The sequence below is a fragment of the Hyperolius riggenbachi genome, chromosome 9 (genome assembly GCF_040937935.1).
Source record: "Hyperolius riggenbachi isolate aHypRig1 chromosome 9, aHypRig1.pri, whole genome shotgun sequence".
Lineage (NCBI taxonomy): Eukaryota > Metazoa > Chordata > Amphibia > Anura > Hyperoliidae > Hyperolius > Hyperolius riggenbachi.
Window position 1 is genome coordinate 100,056,126 of NC_090654.1, and position 7,547 is coordinate 100,063,672.

The following is a 7,547-nucleotide window of genomic DNA, read 5'->3' on the forward strand; positions in this document are numbered from 1 at the left end:
CCGGCCCGGGGTCCCTGCACAGTGCAGAGGACGACCTCGGGGTCGTCCTTACCATGCCTGCGTGAAGCACCGCTGTCAATCAAACTCATGTCCGGAGCGTACTACTGGGCCTGTGCAGTATGTCGCAGACAACGTGGGCTTGATTGACAGCGGCGCTTTAAAGTTTTCCTTCCAGATTTTAAATTGGTAAAGGTGAATAGAGCACTATGCTGTTAGTCACACAATTTTCATATTTGGTACAGCAGACCCAGAGAAATTACCCTTAAAAAAGTCAGCCCAGAGATTTCTTTACAAAATACATCATGACAGGAAAGTGAATGATGTTTCTCCAAAATGTAAACCATACGGACCTGCATAAGTGCAAGAAGAGGAAATTTACACACAGGGTGAAACTGAAAAACTACTCACCCTACTATTGCAAATTTCCCGGCAGCATTAATTATTATTCCCCCTCCAGGCCACCATGAATTCAGGGGTAAGATGCAGTTCAGTTGCCAGCTGTTGCTGGCAGATGAATTGCACTGCTTTTTCGTAATATGTGTTCCCTCTTTTGCCAGCGCCCAAATTACCCTCTGAGTGCCGCTATAGCCATAATTAACAGTCTACTTTTGTCTCGCACTGACCTCCTGTCTCTGCTGCTTACACATTAACTCTTTGTGGTCAGCACTGCAGCCACCATAAACCATGTTTAATTGCCCTTTTATTTGACACTTTTATAAATACGGTACATTGTGAAGGCTGTTAGGTGGATTTTTTTTTCTTTAATACTTTAGTGTTAGCCACCTAGAGAGTTAGGCCCATATGCAATTCACTTTTTCACCTGAGTTTTCTCCTGGGAGAGAATTTTTCATCTTCGATTTAAACGTTTTCCAGCACTTTTTCACCAAAAAAAGTCCCAAAAAGTAGGTGAAAAAGTGAGATAAAAATTATTTTGAGTATTTTCTTGCTTTCTGGTGGCTTAAAAGGCATTTTATTGACAAGTTTAAAAATATCACCTAGGAGAAAACGCAGGTGAAAAAGGGAATTGCATATGACCCTTAATCTCTCACCACTAGAGGTAGGTGGGTTCTGGTGACATGCTTACAGGGAGCAAGTGGCTGGTACCCCTTCTGAGCACCTCTCTGACAACCTAGTTGATGACGGGATAAATTAAGGAGTTTAGACAACAAACAGAGACCTGCTCTTTCCAGTAAAATGTCAATGTTGTTGCAATAAAATTGCAACGTTGTTGCAGCAGCAGGAGAAGCAACTACAGTCCCCAGCCAGCCAAGTTCTTTCAATATATTAGAATTGAATGAGAGGAGAAGGGAGGGTGGCACTGTGATTCAATTCTTCATTCAAAAGATTTAAACACCGGTGCAGATCGTAGGTGGAGCTAAGAGCGGCTAGGTGGGCGCCAGGTCGGAAGAGATGCTACTTGGGATGCCCCGACCTGGCGCCCACCTAGCCATGCTTTGCTCCTCCTGCTATCTGCACCTGTGTTTTAATCTATTGAATAAATAATTGAACTGCAGTGCCAGTCCTCCCTTCTCCTCTCATTCAATTCTTTATCTGCCTGTGTTCTGAGCTTGAGCACGCCTTGTCAGTTCATCAACAACACTACAGCAGGCTAATATCTGACAGATTGGTCCAGTCCCTCCTCATCAGCGAGACTTGAGTGCCGGAACGCTAGCTCTATATGCACTCCCACTTTAAATATGTTAGTTGGGAAAAGTATAGATGTGCCATGCACAAAACCTTGTACATAGCTTACTAATGCAAGTTTACTATTATTTGCATTAAAAAACACGAGAGTCTGAACTAGAGCGTTAATGGGGTGATTGTAACCTATATGTTATGACAATTGATTATGGACTACATCCATAAGATATACAGTATTTGTTCAGTATACATTACTTATCGGGAAGGAGAGGGTAGATTGCCTGGTGTTAAATTGATTTAGGTTTACATTACGTTTATGAATAGATATATGGTTTTATAAATTCTGAGCAATGCTTGTGACTGTCATCTCGATTGGCTCAGTATGATGTTGTAGAACGATTCTGGGTGAGGATTTATAAAATCTAGTGAAACCTACCATATTTACAAATTGTATTTGTATTAAATTGTATTAATTGTTTAAATGGATTTTCAAAAGTAGATGTCTGCACACATAGTCATTGCCTTATGATTCTCTAAATTAAATTACCTGTATTAAATCATTTTAAAAAGTCTTATTTCCTATTGGTGAAAGGATGCACAACTGCATATAAGATACAGCTCTTAAAGGACATCCAAGGTGAACATAAACTGAAGAGAAAAGCAATTGTATCTATCCTCCTCCTCCTAAAAATGACCTTTTTTTTTTAGATATCCCTCAATTTTATTTTATATTTAAATCTAATTTTTAAGTTTTTACTGTTTCATTGTCTCTGCTCAGTGACACATGCATTGAAGTATGCCAGAGCTCAAATCTATGAATTATTGACCCTTTTTATGGGCTTGTTCACACTACAAGAGCTTTTCTAATCGCTTTGTGATCTTAAAAGCTCTTGCTAGTGTTATCCTATGTGTGTGTTCTCACTGGAGTGATGTGATTTTGTAAATATCCCCCATAGCATTGCATAAGCAAGAGCTTTTCAAAATCACTAGCGCTTTAAAAGCTCTTGTAGTGTCAACAAGCCCTATCTCTTTCCTGCTCCAGGAAGCCATTTATAGACAGGAAAGTATTTTAGAGCTATAATTACTTATCAGTGAGGGTTATACTATAGTCTGAACCAGTCCATCCCGGTTCCGACCCAGATAGAAACTGTCACTTGCACACCTGATGTTTAAACAGAACCCGAGGTGGGTTCTAAGATTCCTAATAGCAGACAGAGGCTGGCTGTGCATATAATCACCAGCCTCTGTTGCTATATATCGTCCCTCCAGGGCCCCTCTGCGCTCTGCTCTGCCCCCCATAAATCTCAGCCGCGCTGTCGACACGCAGTGTGTCACCAGCCGACTGTTTACAATTGCCTATCAATCTCCGCCGCTCCCCCGCCTCCTCCATAGCTCTGGTCTCCACCTGCGTCCCTTCCCTCCAATCAGCGGGTAGGGAGGGACGATATATAGCAACAGAGGCTGGTGATTATATGCACAGCCAGCCTCTGTCTGCTATTAGGATTCTTAGAACCCACCTCGGGTTCTCTGTAACTCTTTCAGGCAGAGAAAGAAAAAAAGGAACACAGCATAGTTAATTGTGTGCTTGGCACTATACATACACCTGTCTATCTCATCATGTCACATGTCACCTCCGTTATCTTTTAAGTACATTCTGCTAAATATATAATTGCCTGTTAAAAACAGGAGATATTTGCAATTACTGTATTCAGCTTCATGTGAAAAAGAAGGAACTCCCATGATGCAACACTTGCTTCTTGCTTAAAGAGAAACTCCAACCAAGAATTGAACTTTTTCCCAATCAGTAGCTGATACCCCATTTTACATGAGAAAGACTGTTCACAAACAGACCATCAGGGGGCGCTGTGTGACTGATTTTGTGCTGAAACCCCTCCCACAAGAGGCTCTGAATACCGCGGTACTGCTGGCAAACTGCCACAATGTAACAATGTTCAGAGACAGGAAATAGCTGTTATTAGCTGTCTGTAACAGACAGAGCAGCTAGAAACAGCTAAATAACCTGCCCACAGTAACAATGTCACCATGTAATAAATGTCAGAATGTGAATCTGGGAGAGGAAAGATTTTACAATGAGCAAACACTGACTAAATCATTTATACATAATTATGGTAAAAAATGAAGCACTTTTTTTACTACATTATTTTCACTGGAGTTCCTCTTTAAGATGAATAACTGCAAATAACTACTGTTTTAAGAAAGCAAATTTATATTTAGCATTTTTTTTATTATAGTAAGGCAACATTTAGGTGCTTTTTAGTCCCTTACAAAACCCTAGTGGTGCTTGTTCAACCCATTCTGCATATCTACATTTTAAAATAGTCGACAACAAAAGAAATAAAGCTATTCATTTATGCCCAATATGTATATGGTATTATGTTGAAATAGAAAAAAATAGACATCTACAGAAGAATCTATAAGTCCTAATAATTATATTCATATGAATACAAATGCAGGGAAAGCAGAAAAAAGAACATTTGATTAGGCTTCAGTTCACACTGAATCTGATGCAATGCACATGCAGCACATTAGACAAGACACAGAATATTTATATCGCGCTTTTCTACCTAGCGCCAGAGCTGAAGCCACTAGGTCGCGCTATATAGGCAGTAGCAGAGTTGGGGAGTCTTGCCCAAGGTCTCCTACTGAATAGGTGCTGGCTTACTGAACAGGAAGAGCCAAGATTTAAATCCAGGTCTCCTGTGTCAGACTCAGAGCCCTTAACCAGTACACTACCCAACCACTTACAATGGATTGCAATACGGGTGGTTTGTGGCAATGGGTGCATCACAACACATGGTATTTCCCCCCATTTAAAAAGTGTCATTACGTGTACAGCCCTGCAGAGCTCGGTGCAGGTTACTAATGCGACAATGTGAATGTGCTACTTGTGGAATCATTGCAGTGTGTTGCTATAAACAACTGGTTATACTGCATAGTGTGGAAGTAAGCTTAAAGTAAATGTGACTTGAAAAAAAAAATAGATACTAACCCATGTGACCCGATAGCACAGAGAGAGGCCCAGGAAAGGCTCTATGAGGTCTAGAGCCTTCCCTCTACAGGTGTCGAACTCCAAGCCTGAAGGGCAAGATCCATGCCCGTGTTTAGGATGGACTGAGAAAGAGAGGAATATGTTCTACCTGATGGACTTCCCAGATTCAGACCCATTAATTAATTTGAACTGTGTCAAAAATGTGTGAGAACCTCGGCCCTCGAAGGACCGGTTTGGCATCCCTGCTCTACATGGTTTTACTTTAATGTATAAAGTGTCCAGTCTGTCAGTATATGGGGAGATTTATATTACCTGCAGCAGTAGAGCCTAGAAGATCCTGGGAGATGCCACCTCTGAATGGACCTTCTTATAACACTTGGATCTGGAGCTTTTCCAAAAGTTTACACCAATCTAATAGGAAGATTATTGGAGGACCAATACAAACATGTAGAGATGTGTATTGTGAAGGCAAAGTATGACAAGGACCACTTGTCATTATTGGATCATATCCAAAAGTCAGTCTCGTCAGCCCAGTAATGCTCAGGACACTTCAAATATTTCACATTTTCTCTTATGTGCATCTAAAAGCCAAATGAGTGCCGGCAAAGATAGTGATGGACATTGCTGACCGTATATTTCCACTTGAAGACAATTTGGACCTAATTTACTGGATTTCTTCACTTCATCTCTTAATACTGTTCAAGTACAGGTAGTCCAAGGTTAATGAACGAGATAGGTACTGTAGGTTCATTCTTAACCTGAATCTGTTCTTAAGTCGGAACACTGTGCCATCTTTGTCCCCTGTACCTCCTCTGTGCCTCCAGTATCCCACTCTGTGTCACATTTGCTCTCTGTACCTGCTTATACAAGTTTAAAAGACATTTTTTCTTTTGAATTTTTTATTTAAAATTTTTTAAATCAATTTTCTCACAAACTACAGTCCAATTTGATTTTTTTTTTTACTTCCCATTGAAACACAGAATCCATGCCGTTCGTATCGTCGGGCGTTCGTAAGTCGGGGACTACCTGTACTTACATGAACCTGTATCCTATCAGGTGGTAATGTCTCACAATCCTCATCTGCACCACATTAGGTCAGAGCAAGAGTTACTAACAGGTAATTTAGTAAGTACCTGCTACTGATGTGAGCATCTGACTAACCTGTCAGCACCTTGTGCTATTGTGTAATAATCAGCCACACAATAAGCGCTTTTCTGAGCGCTTGCGATTGATTCGCTTTTTAAAAATCGCTCCCATTCACTTGCATTAAAATCGCCATAAAAATCGCAGCAATCGCGTATGCGCCAAAACATACGCGATTTTGATTTTAATGCAAGTGAATGGTAGCGATTTTTTAAAAAATCAGAAAGTGCTAATCAATCGCATGCGCTCAGAAAAGCGCTTATAGTTTGGCTGAGGCCGTAGACTTCTAAAATGTACCATCTAAAAGACATTTTTAATAAGCCATGCTTGGTTTCCAGGTTCACTTATTCTCATCAATAATCTTCATCTCTTAGGGTCCTTTTATACTGACGTGCTGCGGTAGCGGTATGATCTGGAATAATCGCACCACAGCCAGGCAGTCACATCACGTTATAGCCACGGTGCGACCAGGGATGGATCTGGGGGGGGGGGGGCAGACGGGTCTCTTGCCCCAGGCGCAGTTTGTTGAATTCTTAAAAAGGCGGCAAAACTTGGATGGGGAATGGCAGTTTAGGCGCCAAAACCTGACCATTAGGTGCCAAAACTGGATGGGGAATGGCAGTTTAGGCGCCAAAACCTGACCTTTAGGCGCCAAAACCTGACCTTGCCCCAGGTGCAACTTGGTCTAGATCCATCCCTGCTTGCGACTGAAGAAAGATAAACTAACATGCGACTTCTGGTGCACCGGGTAACACACTGCATCTAGTGAGTTACTTCTGTAGTGCCTAGAGAACTTCCAAGAGAACTTCCAGCGCATCACGCCGCATTGCAAACAGTGTGGCATGTCTCATAGACTTTAAAGACCATTGTGACGAGCTGGGACAGGGGAAGGTACTGCGACACGGTTACTGTGAAGGGGTCTAATGGATTAAGGCTGGATTTATACTTTTTTCTGCCAGCTCCCTAGTGGTTCACCATCTATTCACCACCTCATCTTCCATGTGTAGCATCCATGTACAGCGAGCCCCCTTCCATGTGTTACATGCATGTACAGCAGCCCCCTCTTCCATGTGTTACATGCATGTACAGCAGTCCCCTCTTCCATGTGTTACATACATGTACAGCATGTACCATTGAAAAGCATTATGTGCCATTACGGTAATCCGCGGTGTCCAAAATTCTGTAGCAGGGAATTTTTAAAGGGAACCTGCGCAGGTTTTAAAATCACAATTTGAACTTACCTGGGGCTTCCTACAGTCCACTGTATCCCGCGAGGTCCCACAGCGTCCTCCTGGCTCCTGAAGTCCCCACTAGCCACTACAAGTCCCCGCCGCGCACGTTACGCATCATCACACCAGCTGGCATGAGAGTCCTGCGCAGGAATCTCATGCTGGCCAGCATGATGACACGTAACATTGCCGGCGGGGACCAGTACTGGTAACGTCAGGCGGAAGTCACCAATTAACGGAGCTGCCAGCGGGACCGGAGCCAGGAGGGCGCTGGGGGACCTCGCGGCCTACAGTGGACTGGATGAAGCCCCAGGTAAGTTCAGATTGTGATTTTAATACCTGCTCAGAGTCCCTTTAATGCGGACGAAAAAACTGATGTATTGTACATACTGAATGGTGTTAGGTAAATGCTGATTTTGTTGATATTTAGCTCTAGTGGAAACGGGCCCTAAAACTGTGGTAGTGATATTAGACTATAATAGGGGTTAGATTATGAGCTCCTTTGAGGACATTCAGTGACATAA

General features: G+C 42.3%; 1 protein-coding gene across 1 annotated transcript in view; it reads right to left on the reverse strand.

Moving 5' to 3' along the window:
- LOC137531685 (cathepsin S-like) overlaps positions 1 to 4,978 on the reverse strand; it is a 66,070-nt gene extending 61,092 nt beyond the window's left edge. Inside the window, exon 1 of the mRNA XM_068251637.1 lies at positions 4,964 to 4,978. The gene's annotated coding sequence lies outside the window, so the exon portion shown is untranslated. The remainder of the gene's footprint in view (positions 1 to 4,963) is intronic.
- Positions 4,979 to 7,547: the final 2,569 nt, after the last annotated feature.